We start from the raw sequence: 17236 nt of genomic DNA, 5'->3' as shown, positions 1-17236 counted from the left end.
TGGACAGGAGGAGGCGGCGGTGGCCAAGTGTGGGGCCAACCAGTGGGCTCCGCCTACCGGACCGAGGCCCAGCACTGGGCCGGAGGAGGTGGCAGCTCGCTGGGTAAGCAGGGTGGGCTGCGTCCGCTGGGGCGAAGACCCGGCGCCAGCCGGAAGACGTTCCGCGCGGGCCGGCGGGGGCGCGGTCTGAGGACGTCACTTCCGGCGCCGGGCCTCACTTCCTGGTGCGGGAAGGGGCAGAGATTGGTGCAGCCCCGGAGGAAGAAAAAAGGGTGAGGAGAAGCGGCGGTTGAGCGGGTTGGCATCTGTGGCTGCGGGCTCGCTCCAGGCCGTCGGGGGCCGCTCGCCAGCGTCGCCCGCTGTGTTGGGAGCGCGGGCCGTGGGCGTCGCTTGGCCTTGTCCCCGGTCTCCCCACTGCCGGCCACGGCGCTCATTGCTTGTGCTCTGTGTTGCAGGTCTACCCGGAGCCCCGGAGCGAGAGCGAGTGCCTGAGCAACATCCGCGAGTTCCTGCGCGGCTGCGGGGCTTCCCTGCGCCTGGAGGTGAGCGCGGGCGGCCACGGGCCGAGGGAGGGGCCGGGAAGGCGGGGTTGGGCCTGGGGTGGGCGCTTCGCTCCAGCCGGACCTCCCGCCGCCTCCGCGCCCGGGTCCGACTCTAACCGGCCGCTCGGGGGTCCGGGATGTGTGGAGCGGGGCGTTGCGGGTTTGGGTAACGGCCGGGAGGAGGCGGCGCGCGGGCCACCCCCAGGGTAGGGTGGAGTCTGCGTGTGGAACCCCAGACAGTGCCCTCGCTCCGGTGAGGAAGAGTGGTTCTGGTTCTGGTCGCTGGTGCTGCAGGTGACACACATTTTCAACAACCGTTTATCAGGGGTGTGAGCCGATTTCTTGGCACCTGCCTCAGCCTGAACTCTGCTTTTAGAGATTGTCATCGAAGGGCTCGCATCTAGGTCTGGATCAGGCCTTAGAATCCTCAGCAGGTGATCAGGCAGTCGTGCAGAAATAAAATGGGCCAGCCCTCCGTCTGCTTCTCCCAGCCGCACTCCTTTCTCTGCTTTTTCTATCTGAGACCAGAAATTCGGTGGTTTTTCCGTACCCTCACCACTTAATGTTTGGGTTAGAGAATTCACATTAACTGGTGTCTGAGGTTTATAAAACATGCTTTCGGGGAACATACTGGGCGGGGTCTCGATTCCCTGCTGTAAAATGTTGTGTCACTTTACCAAACATTGTCTTTCCAGTCTTTCAGTGACAGTTTCTGGGAATTTAACTCTTTCATTTTATTTTACTATTGCGATTCTTCCTACACTTGGGTAGCGCTTTAAATACAGAAATCTAGCTGTGCTTTTCTTGGGATCTGCTCAAGCGGTTGCCGTCAGTCCTGTACTTAAGTCCTGCCTTTTATTTTTATGTTGCCACTTTGTCACTCTTAACCTTAGTTTTCTTATCTGTCAACTGAGATGGGCAATATCAAGCTCCCAGATAAGAGTACAGTCGGCCCTCTGTGTCCAAGGTTACCCACCCGTGTATTCAGCCAACCTTGGAAATATTGGAGGAGGGGGAAACCAATAAAAAAAAAACCAATATAAAACAACACAGTATAATGATTATTTACATATCATTTGTAATGTACTAGGTAGTGTACGTAACCTAGGGATGATTTAATGTTTACGGGGCTATGCCATTTTATATAAAAGACTTGAGCATCTGAAGGTTTTGGTATCCGTGGGGATCCTGGAACCAATTCCCTGCTGATAAAAAGGGACAACTGTGTATGAAAGCATCTTTGTAGAACCTGTTACATAGGATAACCCAATAGAGATTTCCCTTCCTGAAGGATAGTCTTTTGCTATAGGTTTCTTGGAAAACCTAGAAGTCATCAAATCTGTGAGGGCAGGTTACATGGAAAGTTTAACTGAATTAGACATATAGGAATTCGTAGATTAAAGTATTACTGGCGTTGTTTATGATTGTAAACACAAAGACATTGTGGGTAGTATTTCATGTTGGCAAGGAAATTATTACACGTAAGTGAAAGTGCTAGGGGAGATTCCAAGAAACTTAGGGCTCTTTCAAAGGGAAAAAAGACAGTGTTTCAGTAGTCTTTCCCTGATACCCTTCGTCGTATCAGCTTTGTCATTTTGTAATCCAGCTGCCTTACTGGCTGTGATAATATGCCTTGGTAGTGGCAAGTTTTACTTTTTCTTGACCTTTTTGTGGGATTTTATCATATTGCCCTCTTGAAACTACTGAGTTTTATTTATGTTTAACATACTTTTGAAACTAAATTTGCACATTAAGATGATCTAACTTTGGTGTAAGACTTTTTAAGAAAGTTTTGTTTTAAAGTAAATTGAGGCTGGGTGCAGTGGCTCACGCTTGTAATCCCAGCACTTTGGGAGGCTGAGGTGGGTGGATCACATGAAGTTGGGAGTTCGAGACCAGCCTGGCTAACATGGCAAAACCCCGTCTCTACTTAAAAAATAAATACAAAACACAAAACCAAAAATTAGCCGGGCGTGGTGGTGCGCACCTGTAGTTCCAGTTACTCGGGAGGCTGAGACGGGAGAGTCCCTTGAACCCCAGAGGCAGAGATTGCAGTGAGCCGAGATTGCCACTGCACTCCAGCCTGGGTGACAGAGCAAGACTCCATCTCAAACAAAAAAAACAGTAAATTAAATGTTAAAAACTTACCATTGCTAGTTTTCCAAAGGTTGCTGCTGACGTTTCATATGGTAACTATTGTTTTTATAATTAAGAGTTTATTTGAAGGTTCTCTGGAAGAGAGATTTCACTAACATATCCCAAGCATCTAGAATAGTGCTTGGCATATAATAGGCTTCCAATAAATATTTGTTACTCATAGAATGAGCTTGAAGTTGTAGTTGATAGCAAGTGAGTTTCACATTAAAGTAGAAAATTAGTTTTGACTTATTTTGTCCTATTTTTAAAGAGTAGATATCTCTTCCAGTAAATTTAAACAAGAGGCAAATGTTACCTTTTTTCAAGCTTAGTGTGAGTCACACTTGTAATTACCTAGGAGATAATAAAAATGAAAATATGAAAACAGCACATGAAAAACCTGATAATTTGTTCAGTCACTGTGTGTTTTGGGAAGTTTCCCTGAGAAGTCATTCTGTGTGGTGTGCATCCAGCTCTGGCTACCAGCCTTGTAAGCTGATGTGAAGGGACGGGGCTAGGCCCTGAAGGACTCGGTCATCTGCCCTGCGGGCCACAGTGCAGCAGTTTCCCAGTGTGTAAGAATGGCTTAGAGAGTGAGGAGGGAAGGGCCTTGCACTTGTGAAATATGTTGTAGGATTTACACATTTCATTTTCACAAAAATCTGAGTGGTGGGAAATTGATAAGAAATGTTTTGAAATTAGAGACACAAAACTTAAAACTGATAGCTTAAAATCTAGATTAGCTTTTGTTCTATAGTTGTAAATGTCAAGGTGCTTTTCTTCCAGGGGTTAGTTTAGACTGAATTGTGTTTCTAACAGATTGTTTTTGGTGTATATATTCTTATTTACTGTCAGTTTAAGCTCTGCTCAGATTCGTTAAAGGGAAAAAGGAAGTAAATTTGGTTAATATGTCAGCTATTTTGGTGCATACCCTCCTTAATTACCTGTAGAAAATCAGATATTACCCCCCAATTGTTCTGATTATGAAAATATTTTTATAAATTGGTTTTAAAGGAATATTGTGTGAGTTGCATTTATTGGTAAACTTTGAGAAGCACTAGGTTTTAAGTTGGAAAACTCTGAAATTTGGAAAATTAAAAAAATTTAATTAGTGTTGGAAAGCAGTGCAACTTGGATGACTTCATTTGCTTATAACGTTTTTACTTGGCATGCTTAAATTTTTTTTTTTTCCAGTTAGGGCAAAAATCCCTAGGCACACAGTTTCTCTATTTGTATCTCAAAAACAGCCAAAATAATAATTATTAATAAGAATGATGATGATGTTGGCTGGGCACAGTGGCTCCTGCCTGTAATCCTAGCGCTTTGGGAGGCTGAGGCGGGTGGATCACCTTAGGTCAGGAGTTCGAGACCAACCTGGCCAACATGGTGAAACCCTATCTCTACTAATCACGCCACTGCCCTCCAGCCTGGACAGCAGAGCAAAACTCCATCTCAAAAAAAGGAATGATGATGATTATGTTTGTAGAATTTCACTTGGGGATAAGTAACTTACTGAGGCAAACCAAGCAAGGGATAGGACATTTCTTTGCATTTTTTTAGGTAAATAGCTACAGAAAAATTCAGAGTGATTTCTGTTTCCAGTTTTTTGCTGCGTTACTGTGGAATTCTGATTCAAGTGTTGTAGCTGCTGTAGGGTGTGTGTGTGTGCATGTGTGTGTGTGTGCATGCTTGTTTGTTCACTCAAAAGGTCACAATGAATTAGCTTCCAAGATGTTCCCACCCTATACAACCTTGTCTGATTAGGCATCTGACAACTAGGGAAGCAGGTGAAATGTAACTGGCAAAAGCAGATTTTATGTTCCTAGGAGAAAGCTGTGTTCGGTTAAAGCCATCACACCTGTAACATGTTTACCAGCTTTTTATTTCAAGAGCTGAAAGTTAAGAATACAAGATTCCATTTGTTTAAATGGTACATCATTAAGCTCACATTAATAATGTGGTTTCAGGAATATTAGCAACAAAATAATTATAATAAAACTATGGATTTTAACTTAGTTCTGTTTGAAAGAAAGATGGCTACTGTTCTCGATATTTAGTTATATTCATATGTAATAGAAAAGGGTAATCTTTTTTTTTTTGAGACAGAGCCTTGCTCTGTCGCACGGGCTGGAGTGCAGTGGCCAGATCTCAGCTCACTGCAAGCTCCGCCTCCTGGGTTTACGCCATTCTCCTGCCTTAGCCTCCTGAGTAGCTGGGACTACAGGCGCCCGCCACCTTGCCCGGCTAGCTTTTTGTATTTTTTTGATAGAGACGGGGTTTCACCATGTTAGCCAGGATGGTCTCAATCTCCTGACCTCGTGATCCGCCCGTCTCGGCCTCCCAAAGTGCTGGGATTACAGGCTTGAGCCACCGCGCCCGGCCGAAAAGGGTAATCTTGATGGATAGTTTGATATTAATGAGGCTTCTTTTGCTTAAGAATTGACTGTGGACTCACATACAGTGTTACCATCACTACTTGAGAGGAAAACAAAACATTTCAGATGAAACTGGGTGAGCCTGTTCTCATAGTTGCCAAGAGGGAATAAAGCCAATTTGTCAAGTGTAAGCAAACCACAGCTCTTTCTTCTCATAGACCATTTCTGGAATAGTTATGTTTGATATGATAAGGATGGTAACCCTAATATGTTAATAATTGATCTTTCCAGCTCCTTGGCACAGCAATTACTACTGAAATTATCTGCAGGTTTCACAGTTGCTGTTCATTTATTTAACTGTTTTTCTGGAACAGTGGAAAGCATCCAAAGGCCCAGGTGGTTCAGAACAGAAATCTGCTCTTTTCTCATCCTCACCCTTGGAAATTTTTGGTTGGTTTTTTGGTCTCTCAGATCAACAGATCATGAAATGTAGACCAGCTAGTCACAGAAAGCTTGCCTCATCTCCAGTTTCTTTTCTTTAATCCTTATCTTTTGTTTTTAAATTGACAAATAGTTGCATGTATTTATGGAGTAACGACATTATGTTATGTCATATGAGTGCATTGTGGAGTGATTAGGTCAGGGGAATGGACATATCCGTGCATGTCCTCACATACTTCTTTTTTCTTTGTGGCAAGAACATTTAAAATCTCATCTTTTAGCAATTTTGAAATGTACTTTATTGTTAACTGTAGTCTCCTGCTGTACAATAGATTACTAAAATTTATTCCTCCTGTCCAACTGAAATTTTGTACTCTTTGACTAACATCTCCCCTTTCCCTGTCTAGCTCCTGTTCCCTCCTTCCCAGCCTCTTCAGCATCTGGTAACCTCTATTCTCTTCTCTGCTTCTGTGAATTCAGCTTTTTTACACTTTTCATATAGGTGAGATCGTGCAGTATTTGTCTTTTTGTGCCCTGCTTTCTCTTAGCATAATGTTCTCCAGGTTCATTCATTGTTGTTGCTAATAACAGGGTTTCCTTTCTTTTAAAAGTCTGACTAGTATTCTATTGTGTATATATCCCACATTTTCTTTATTCTCTCATCTTTCAGTGGACACTTAGATTGATTTTGTATCTTGGCTGTTGTAAATAGTGCTGCCATGAAAATGGGAGTGCAGACATCTCTTCAACATACTGATTTTAGTTTCTTTGGCTGTATACCCAGTAGTGGGATTGCTGGATAATATGATAATTCTGTTTTTAGATTTTTGAGGAACCTGCATACTGTTTCCCAGAATGGCTTTGCGAATTTATATTCCCACCAACAATGTACGAGGCTTATCTTTTCTCCACATCCTTGCCAATACCTGTCACCTTTCATCTTTTTGATAATAGCCATTCTACAGGTGTGAGATGCTCTCATGATTTTGATGTGCATTCTTCTGATGATTGGTGATGTTGAACATTTTCTAATCTGTTGGCCATTTGTATGTCTTTTGAGAAATGTCTGTTTGGGTCCTTTGCTCATCATTTTTAATCAGGTTATTTTTGTTACTGAGTTTTTAAATATATTTTGGATGTTAGCTTCGTATCAGATGTATGGTTTGCAAATACTTTCTTTCTATTCTGTGAGTTGTCTCTTAATTCTGTTGTTTCCTTTGCTGTGCATAAGCTTTTCAGTTTGATGAAATCCCATTTGTCTCATTTTTGCCTTTGTTTTCTGTGCTTTTGGGGTCATATCCAGGAAATCATTGTCCAGACCAATGTCATGGAGCTTTCCATGGTATTTATTTCTAGTAGTTTCATAGTTTCAGGTCTTACATTTAAGTCTTTAGCCCATTTTGAGTTCATTTTTGTATGTGTTGTGGGACAAGGTTCCAATTTAATTTTTCTGCATGTAGATGCCCAATTTTCCCAGTACCATATGTTGAAACTGCCCTTTCCCGACTGGGTGTTCTTGGCACCTTTGTCAAAGATCTGTTGACTGTATTACGTGAGTTTCTCAGCTCTCTATTCTGTTCTGTTGGTCTATGTGTCTGCTTTTATGCTAGTGCCATGCTGTTTTGGCTACTGTAGCTTGGTAATACATTTTGAAATCAGTTAATGTGATGCCTGCAGCTTTGTTCTTTTTACTCAAGAGTGCTTTAGCTATTTGGGTTTTTGTGTGTGTGTGTGATTCCATGTGAATTTCAGGGTTGTTTTTCTGTATCTGTGAAGAATACCGTTGGAGTTTTGGTAGACATTGCATTGAATCTGTGGATCACCTCGGGCAATATGGATGTTTTAACAATACAGATCGAGCATACGATTTGGCTGTGTCGCCACCCAAATCTCATCTTAAATTGTAATCCCCATAATCCCCACATGTCTAGGGAGAGACCTGGGAGATTATGGGAATTACAATTCAAGATGAGATTTGGAGTTAGAGATCAGCCTGGGCTACATGGCAAAACCTTATCTCTACCAAAAAAAAAAAAAAAAAAAGTCTATCAGACAGTGCTGGATCCAGTAGAATCCCAGGAGACTGGATCATGGGGGTGATTTCCCCCATGCTGTTCTCGTGATAATGAGGGAGTTCTCAGGAGATCTGATGGTTTTATAAGGGGCTCCTTCTCCTTCGTTCCTCACTCTTCTCTCCCCTGCTGCCCTGTGAAGAGGGGCCTTTCGCCATGATTGTAGGTTTCCTGGGGCCTCCCCAGCCATGTGGAACTGTGAGTTATTTAAATCTCTTTTCTTTATAAATTACCCAGTCTTGGGTATGTCTTTATAAAAGTGTGAATATGGACTAATAGACATGCCAAACCTGAGTATCCAAAATACTCCAAAATCTGAAACTCTTTGAGTACCAACGTGACACTCAAAGGAAATGCTCATTGGAATGTTTTGGATTTTCGGGATTTGGGATGCCTAACTGGTAAGTATAATGAAAATATCCCCAAATCTGAAATACAAAACACTTCTGATCCCAACTTATGTCACTTCTGAGCATGTTTACATGATGCTGAGTAGCACAGAGCATGCTTGTGGCATGGCTGCTGAATAGTCAGCTCGGCACACTCACAGCTAGTAATTGCGACTTTGATCTTCAGTGATTTCTCCTTTTTTTGACTCAGGGTTATTGCTCGCTCCTGGTAGCTGCCCACGATTATCAGGTGTTTGCTTTGGTGGGGGACGGTATGGAGGGAGGGAACGTAGTGCCTGACCCGAACTCCTTTCCTGGTTGCTGTCCTGCGTTGCCACTTGCCAGTTGTGCCATCAGGAAAGTGGGTATCGCACGTGCTTGCCCTTTGTGTCGGTCGTGAGGATTACATGAATTCATGTAAAACTCTTAGAACAGTGCCTTGTAAGTTGGAGGTGCCACAGAGACATTAGTTGTTACTATCATTTGCATTATTATTCTTTCGTGTAGTTGGAGCCACATGATATGTCTTAAATCTTTACCCAGGGTTTCATATTAATTTTATAAACTTGAGTAAATAGAGCTATGTAAGAAGAAAATGAAAAGTTGTGTAATGCTACCATCTAGAGATACCAGTGTTAAAATTAGTATTTCGGCCGGGCGTGGTGGCTCAAGCCTGTAATCCCAGCACTTTGGGAGGCCAAGGCGGGCGGATCATAAGGTCAGGAGATCGAGACCATCCTGGCTAACACGGTGAAACCCCTTCTCTACTAAAAGAATACAAAAAACTAGCCGGGCGAGGTGGCGGGCGCCTGTAGTCCCAGCTACTCGGGAGGCTGAGGCAGGAGAATGGTGTGAACCCAGGAGGTGGAGCTTGCAGTGAGCTGAGATCTGGCCACTGCACTCCAGCTTGGGTGACAGAGTGAGACTCCGTCTCAAAAAAAAAAAATAATAAAATAAAATAAAATTAGTATTTCTTTTTTGGTCATTTTTTTTTTAACCATTGCAAATATGTAAATATATTTTAAAAATATCCATGCCATCACAGTAATGTTTTATCACATGCTTTAATTTGATCCAGTGTGAGTCTTTTCCCATGTTAAATAATTATTTTACTAGTGATTTTAATGGCTGCCTCTTAGTTCCTGGTAATAATCCCCATTTTTGGATACAGAAGTGGATTCTGAGTTTTCACGGTTGTGAACAGTGAACTGTGCAATGGATGTTTCTGTACCACACCCTTAATCCTTGATTTTCTTTGTAGAACAAATGCCCTGATAGAGCACTGCAAGGCCAGAGGTAGGGACTTTCAAAGGCTTTGGACACCTGCTACTGTACAGCCTCCAGAGAACTTTGCCAGTAGCAGTACATGAGAGTACTCCTTCCTGTCCTGTGGATGTCATGTGGACAGCCGTCTTGTATCTGTTATATATTTTCTTTCCCTTAGGAAGATGGAAAACCTTTTAGCTTTTCTATCTTATGGATAAACATTTTAGCTTTTCTATCTTATATCTTGCGCAGTGCTTTACATTCTGCGGATATTGCAAACTAAAATAAATGTAAGACACTCAACATTTCCTACATTGGACTTTTGAAAGAGGATGTGAAAGAAAAGCTGCTAGAATGGAAAATAAAAGTTGAAAACCCTAGAAATTTGCAGTGTTATCAGCTGTTGCACCAGTAACCTGGCGTGGCACTGGGTGGGACGTTTTTGGGCCACTCTGCACACTGGCTGTAAATGCATCTTGAGACTGTCTGCAGAGGTGAGAGGGCAGGTTTTCATTTTCTCACTTTACAGTCGAGAGGCTTCAAAAGGAATTCAGGTGGGCAGTCCAGCATCGTAAGGAGCTGGGATAATTTAGTGAGTAAGAGGTTTGGGGAAAGAAATTACCTTACCTATTTCTAAAACACTCATTTTCCCTGTGTATTTCTAAAGGACAGATTCTTTTATTATGCTGCTTTGCCTATGCTCAGTTCTCTTTTAGATTTTTTTAGCCAAGATTGTGATCAGGCTTTCACCCACAAGAATAGTTAAAAATATTAATACTTTTGAAAGAATTAAAACATGGGAACCACTTGCTGAAACTCAAAACTTGTTGATGCAGGCTTAATAATTAATTGCAATAAAAACAGAAGTAAGTCTGTAGTCTGTTTGGGATAGGATGCCCAGCCAAGGGTTGTTTTTGTTTTGTTGTAGATTCAGACAGATGAGGAGGTAAACTGTTTACTGAAACTTGGCTTTGAAGGTTTATGAAGCACCAAAGGTATGTTTGAGGCATTCTTTTTAGCTGGGCACCCTTCTGTACTGTTGATGCCAGTCGTAAAACGGTGGGTCACAGCATAGTGTTTGTTGACTGATTTATTAAATAAGCTGTTGAAGCTTATTCCTATGTAGAACTTTAGTTAAGGAAGTTAAGTAAGAAAAGGATTGTTTAGGAAAAGAAATGAATAACTATTCCCTGAACATTTTGTAGGTAGTTTAAAGAAAGACAATTTCCATTCAGATACTGTAATTGTGTTTTAATTTTACCTGGCAAGAAGTATCAGAGATGGCCCTCTGTCTTGTACCTTGGTGCCTGGCTATACTGTCTTGCTGGGTGAGCACGAAGTGTTCCTGCGTATCTAGGCTGCTTTTCTAATGTAGACAACTAGACTTCCCCCTTCATTTTAGATCTTTGGAATGTCCTAATTGTCTAGATCAGCACTGCAATAGAAATATATTGGGAACCACAGATGTGATTTTAAATTTTTTAGTAACTACTTTTAAAAAGTGAAACAGTTATTTCTCATTTTAAAATTTTTATTTATTTATTTTTGAGACAGGGTCTCACTCTTGTTCCCCAGGCTGGAGTATAGTGGCGTCTTCATGGCTCACTGCAGCCGCCACCTCCCAAGTACCTTAGACTATAGGCACGTGCCACCATGCCCAGCTAATTTTTGTATTCTTTTTGTAGAGATGAGGTTTTGCCATGTTGCCCAGGCTGATCTCTAACTTCTGGACTCCAGCAGTCTTCCCACCTCAGCGTCCCAGAGTGCTGGGATTATAGGCATGAGCCGCTGTGCCTGGCCTAAAGTTAATTTTAATAATGCATTGTATTTAACCCAGTGTATCCATACAATTATTTCAACCTGTAATTGATATATACATATTATATATCATTATTTTAGGTATTTTATATCAGGTATTTTCGTTTCTTCACATTAAGTCTATAAAATCTTGTTGGAATTTGTTACGGCCACAGCACATCTCAGCTTGCATTAGCCACGTTTCAGTTGCACAGCGGTCTGTCTGTGAGTGGCTCCCGTTTTGCATGTTGAATTTATTTAAGAGCCTGGAGGAATACAGTGATCTTTGAAATGAAATGGGACCAAAGTTTGTTAAGAACAAATTGTGTGTCTAGGCATTTTACTTGTACTGTTTTGTTTAAACCTCACAATGCCCTGCAGAGAAGATGGCAGTTCCCCACTTAGCAGATGAGGGGCTGAGACTTGAAGTGATTCAGAAGTCCCAGGTCCCAGCTCAGCCAGTGAAGAGATTCGGGATTTGAACTCAGATGCACCCACTCCACTGGCTGGGTTCTTCATACAAGCATGCTGCTGCATAGTGTGGCTAATGCAGGTGAGGTATTTAACAACATCAAGGCAATACTCTTAGGCTAACTCCTGGCAAGGCCCATGGGCAAGTTCTCAGGAGAACTTACTTGATGACGGGGCCTGCCTCATGGGCGTGCGACTAGTGTTGCCACACAGGGCCCTGTGCTTGGTTTCATGCTCTGCTGTTGCCATCAGAAACTCTTAAGAATTTTTTGACGAGGAGCTTTGCATTTCCAATGTGTGCTGGACCCTGCAGTTGTATACTTGGTCCAGCCTGCTGGGATTGTTCTTTGAGGTCTGTGGTCAATAACTGGAGTAAGCAGCATTTTCTGAGTGCTTATCATGGCTTAGGCCCCATTATGAAGTGTTTGTTAACCCAGTCTAAAAGTAGCTGTCTGAAGTTGATATCATCATTTTCCTCACATGATTGTGTCCCTGACCCCAAGCGAGCAGAATTGGGATAAGAATAACCCTCAGCAATCCCTGCTATCCCTAACTTTGTTTCACTTTTTAAAAGTAGTTACTAAAAATTTTGAAATCACATCTGTGGTTCCCAATATATTTCTATTGCATAGTGCTGATCTAGACAATTAGGACATTCCAAAGATCTGAAATGAAGGGGGAAGTCTAGTTGTCTACACTAGAAAAGCAGCCTGGATACCCAGGAACACTTCGTGCTCACGCAGCAAGAACAGTATAAGAATTGCTTAAAGTACTTCCTCCTGATAGGAAGTTAAGATAATTTGTCATCTCTCATGCATTAAAACTTGCCTCAGCTTCCAAGGCGGCCACCATTTTACCTGTCGGTAATAAGGACTCGTGATAATACTGGCTGTGGGTTTTGTTTTTCTAAAGGATCCTTTTGGGAAAGCCATCCTCTCCAGTGTTGGGATGATAAACAGATGGGAAGTCGAAGTCAGCTTGAACTTACCCATCAGAGAACACGTTGGGGTTGAGTGGAGGGGAAGAGCCTCTCCGAGGAATTGGAGAGAACTTTCCACTCACATTACATCTAACTAGCCAGAGGATGGGCGTTGGGACAGTATGCTTGTAAGGTTCCTTCAGAGCCTGGCTTGTGTGAGTCAGTGATGCTGCTGCTCTCTACACGAGCTACCAGTTTAATAAGAGGACTTAGCTCCAGATTCTGTTCTCCCTTTTTGGCCCTTGACATGGGACACAGATCCCTTAGTAGGTGTTCATGCCTGGCCCATGTGGGCAGCTGGGTAACTGTTTCCAGTGCAGCTGGTCAGTTGGTCTCACCCAAGAGTTGCGTCACTTGTATCTCAGCTAGTTGTTCAGCAAGTACCGGCAGCACTTAACACACGCAGTAAAGTAACGAGGCTGTTTTGCCACCATAAAAATGCAGTTGAGTTTTGTCTAACGTGAAAATATTAAGTTTCTGTGTACTCTCTGCTAGCCATAACCAGAAGGTTGTGGAGGAACCTTCTTGGAGGAACAAGCCTTCTGGTTTATCTGCATCTATCCCCTTCCCCTTGATAAAGCAACTGTGAATTTGGTCTTAATTAGCTGTAGTCTGTTGAACCAACTCAGCGTAGCCAGGGTAGAGGCGGAAAGAAGTGTCTTGCACAGCGGTGCAGCTGAGGGCTTCATGTTCCTGAGTTGTTGGCACGAGAGAGGGATTCAGTGGTCAGCTCTGCGTAGTCTCTCATTTTCTAGCAAATGGAATCCAGAGTGGATGGCCTCGTGTAAATTTCATGAGACTCAAATGGAAATTTGTTGTCCCTGAGGTTCTTCATGCTTGGCTGGTTGAACTAGATGGTTTGAGAGGGACATTTTATAGAGTAAAGGGTGAGATCAGGGCTAGGGAGCACAGTGGTGGTAGAGTGGCCTTAAAGACCAGCCTCCAGGAGAGCCTCTGGCAGTTGCAGTCCCCACTCCCTGCCATCTGTCACATCTGGTTCATCTTCCTTTTAGTAACCCCAGAGTCTTGGCTTTTCTCTTTATCCACCACCATTAGCCCAGGCTGTCCACATGCCTCACCTGGATCACTGCAGCAGCCCCTGGCCAGTCTATCCTTGCCTTTCTCCAGACGGTTTTTTCTGAAATGCAAGGCTGATCTTGGTCATTTTCCTCCTGACTCTGGTTTTACCTAATGTCTTAGAATAAAACCCATGACCCTTGGAAGAGGTGGGGAATAATGGGACATGAGACCAGGGAGTCGCAGGGAGTGAGATCAGGTGGTCCTGCAGGTCCTGTCTTTTCCTCCGAGTGATATGGAGCCTCCGGGGGTGTTTGGGCCGAGGCGGGAAGGGATGTGATGTGAGTTTTAATCATTTTAAACAGGATCCAAATTTTGGCTGCTGTTTTGAGTATAGACTGCAAGACTGAAGGGCAAAAGGACGGAAACCAAAGAGGACAGGATGGCAGCAATCCAAGTGACCTTCCAGGTGATGGTGACTCGAACCACAGTCCTGTCAGCATAGGTAGCAGGAGAGATTGAATTCTAGTTTTATCAAGAAGGTGGAGATGAGATGATTTATGGATGGACCGGATGGGGTATGCGGGAGAGGAATAAAGGAGGACCAAGGGTTTGGCCTGAGCCGTTAGAAGAAGTTGCCTTTGGGATGGGGAAGCCTGGCAGGGCCAGATGTGGGCACTCAGCTTCGGACATGCTCCGTTAGGATATCTGTGAGATGCCTCAGTGAAGATCAGGTGTGGACTTCGGGACGCGGCCTGGGCTGGGAATATCAGCTTCAGCTTCTGCACAAGCAGGTTCTGATTGTGGGGAGTGATGTTCCTGTTAGTCTGTGCCATGTGGAAGAGAGTCTTCAACACATATTTGGGCAGGTGCTGCGGGGGGGAGGATGGCCATGCCTCAGAGAGAATGAAGGAATACCTGGGGAAGGGCTGGGGGAGGAAGTGAGGAGGTGTTTGTCCCGGATCATCCGAGGCCCACTAGACGTGCGTACTGCTGTTGCTCATTTCCTGGCCAAGCTGTAACCACCTGAGTAAACAGTAGGTTTGTTCTTGGGTCAGGTGTATCCACAGCAGCCATTCAGTGCTAGGGTACTTAGCTCCTCTTTATCATCAGAAAATCACAGAGAAGCACCGTGCGAAAATAGGTTTGTGGTCATGTCGCGTAAAAGTTGGCATAGATATGATCTCTGGGCTATTTATATGTGAGCTTAGAAGAAGCCGAGCACACGTTGTCATCAAGTTGTATTTTATATTTCTTTTATCCAATAAGACTTGCACATAGCTTGAAAGATAAATGATACTTAGAGCCTCAAAAGGAAACAGTCCTCCTGCACCCTCCTTATCCCAGAAACACACTCTCAGCTGGTGGTGGTTCTTGGTCTTTGCTTCCTCCTTTCCATGGTGTATCCTGGCACTGTTGTTTCTTATCAGTTTTAGTTAATAACTGTCTAAGATGAGGGTGTAGCTCTGTTCATCTCCTTGTATCACTCCTGTCCCCCAGTTCAGGAGAATCATTCTTTGCCCTGCATGTGTGACATGAGATCCCTTGGTGCAATGTCCGTTGTTTTAGCCAATGTATTTTCTTAGTTATAAATGACATGTGTGCATTCTGAGCAAACAGAGTGTCACAGGCACATGTAAAGGGAAGTGTCCACTCCCCTCTCTCCCTCCGAAGCACCCTAACCCTGCTTCCCGCAGGAGCCACGGTTGAACGCTGAGACACACACGGGCTCTTTTTCAGGAGTTGAGGCCGTACTAGGAATGCCCTTGCGCAGTTTGCCTCTTTCCGCTGAGAACGTAGTGCCTTTCCTGTGGGCGCCACCGTGCTGGGCAGCACACCGGAGCGAGACAGCTACATGAGGCACTCTGCAGAGGACAGAATGCCAGAGCCACCCCTTCCTCACGGGACACTTGAACAGTAAAACCAAACCTTCTCGGTGTGACAGTGTGGAGTCTGGTAGGAGAACAGGGTGACTGTCCAGCCTCGATAATGTTCCCTCCTTGGCAGAGTGATTTCCTTCTGCTCAGTTTGCTTCTTGAGGAGTTGGGCACCGGGAGCCTGAGGGGAGGGTCCTGGCTTAGCTAGGTTTTTCCTCTTGTCCAGGTCATAGGGAGACGGCCAGGGTAGCTGGTGGAAGGTGCTAGCCCTCGCCTGTGCCTGCTTCTCTGCCGCTCCCCTGCTTGGTCTCATCCACTCTGTCTCTGTGATGTGCGACAGCTGTATGAGGCCCCACTGGGTAGGGGTGTGGGTCCCCTCCAGGCCTGCCCAGCCACCCAGCAGCTGTTGCCATTCCAGGCTCAGAGTCCCCGCCTCCTGCAGATTTCTTCAAGCTCTTCATGCGGCCTTGAGGATAAACACGAGTGGAGAGTTGACACTTTTCCTTCCATGTCTTTATGTTCTCAGAATGTTCCGAGAACTTGGAACATTAACAGGAAAATACCAGGGTTTCCACATAGAGGTGGATAAAATAGGCAAGAATTGTTCAGGTTCAGTCTTGAAAGGTAATGATTGAAAAGGGATATCCTTATAGATTATACAGTTTTGAAGGTTGTGAAAGGGTTTCAGTAAATTGTCCATTCTCACCCCCAGAACAAAATTACAGATTCTCAAAACCTGGGTTTAATTTTTTGAAGCTTGAGAGATGATTTTTGAAACTAAACAAAGGAAATATTAAAGATGCAAACATGACATACTTTTGTAGTCTTGATGTGTTAACTCCAAGAAAGTGATGCTGTGTTGAGAGAATAGGTTCCTTGATGACTAATCGCCAGTGGAGTGTTTATGGAAGCCAGGAGTATTAGATGATGTGAGGAGGGTAGGTGACAGTGCTCCTGCAATATGTTCTTTGGTGCCTGTGCCAGAGGTGATGCAGACAGCAACTCGCTGTTCACAGTTTGAAGCAGACCTTATCATTTCTCTTTAAATCAGTAGTTCTGAACTTTTGGGTGTTTAGTAATTTGGGAAGTTGGCTTAGGTAACAGATAATGACAATAGTAGTGGTTAAGTTTGGGGATGCTTACTATGGGGATGTGCCAGGCAGAGGCAAATCTGTTTAACATGTGCTAATTTATTTAATCCTTACAAAAGTCACTTGGCCTTATTGGGAAGAGAGGAAAGTCATATGTTAGGAGAGAATTGCAGAGGTCATTACTGCCACTGTATTAGTCTGTTCTCACATGGCTGTAAATACCTGAGACTGGGTAATTTATAAAGAAGAGAGGTTTAATGGGCTCATGGTTCCACAGGCTGTACAGGAAGCATGATGTTGTCATCTGCCATGTTTCTGGAGAGGCCTCAGGAAACGTACGATTGTGGTGGAAGGCAAAGGGGAAGCAGGCTCCTTTTAACTGGCTGGAGCAGGAGCAAGAGAGTGGGGTGGGGTGCCACACATCTTGAAACAGCCAGATCTTGCCAGCACACACTCACCATCACGAGGACAGCACCAAGGGAAAATCTGCCCCTCACGATCCAGTCACCTCCCACCAGGCCCCACCTCCAACACTGGGGATTGCACTTCAAATGAGATTTGGACGGGGACACAGAACCGAGCCCTATCAGCCACAGAGGCTTCTTCCTGGTCATTGCATGGTAACCAGTATGGTGCTGAAGCTACGGGGACCTTGTTTGTGAGACATTATTGGAAGATTTTTTGGTGGAAATATATTTTTAACTTTGGAGTCATTAATTTTACTCTAAGATACTATTTATATGCTGTTAAATTGATGAACATTTAATGATCACCTTTATTTGC

General features: G+C 43.9%; 1 protein-coding gene across 6 annotated transcripts in view; it reads left to right on the top strand.

The window, feature by feature from the left end:
- Nucleotides 1–207: 207 nt before the first annotated feature.
- The window catches only part of ARHGEF7 (Rho guanine nucleotide exchange factor 7), a 145276-nt gene continuing 128247 nt past the window's right edge, over nucleotides 208–17236 (top strand). For 2 of the 6 annotated variants that reach the window (XM_023217675.3, XM_023217676.3), the window contains exon 1: nucleotides 309–542. The gene's annotated coding sequence lies outside the window, so the exon portion shown is untranslated. Of the gene's footprint in view, nucleotides 273–308; nucleotides 543–10149; nucleotides 10217–17236 lie in introns of those variants that run through there. The other 4 variants (XM_026457458.1, XM_023217668.3, XM_023217672.3 and 1 more) reach the window with 4 other exon arrangements.

This window comes from Piliocolobus tephrosceles, chromosome X (assembly GCF_002776525.5).
Source record: "Piliocolobus tephrosceles isolate RC106 chromosome X, ASM277652v3, whole genome shotgun sequence".
Taxonomy (NCBI): domain Eukaryota; kingdom Metazoa; phylum Chordata; class Mammalia; order Primates; family Cercopithecidae; genus Piliocolobus; species Piliocolobus tephrosceles.
This window is presented reverse-complemented; position numbering and strand designations above follow the sequence as displayed.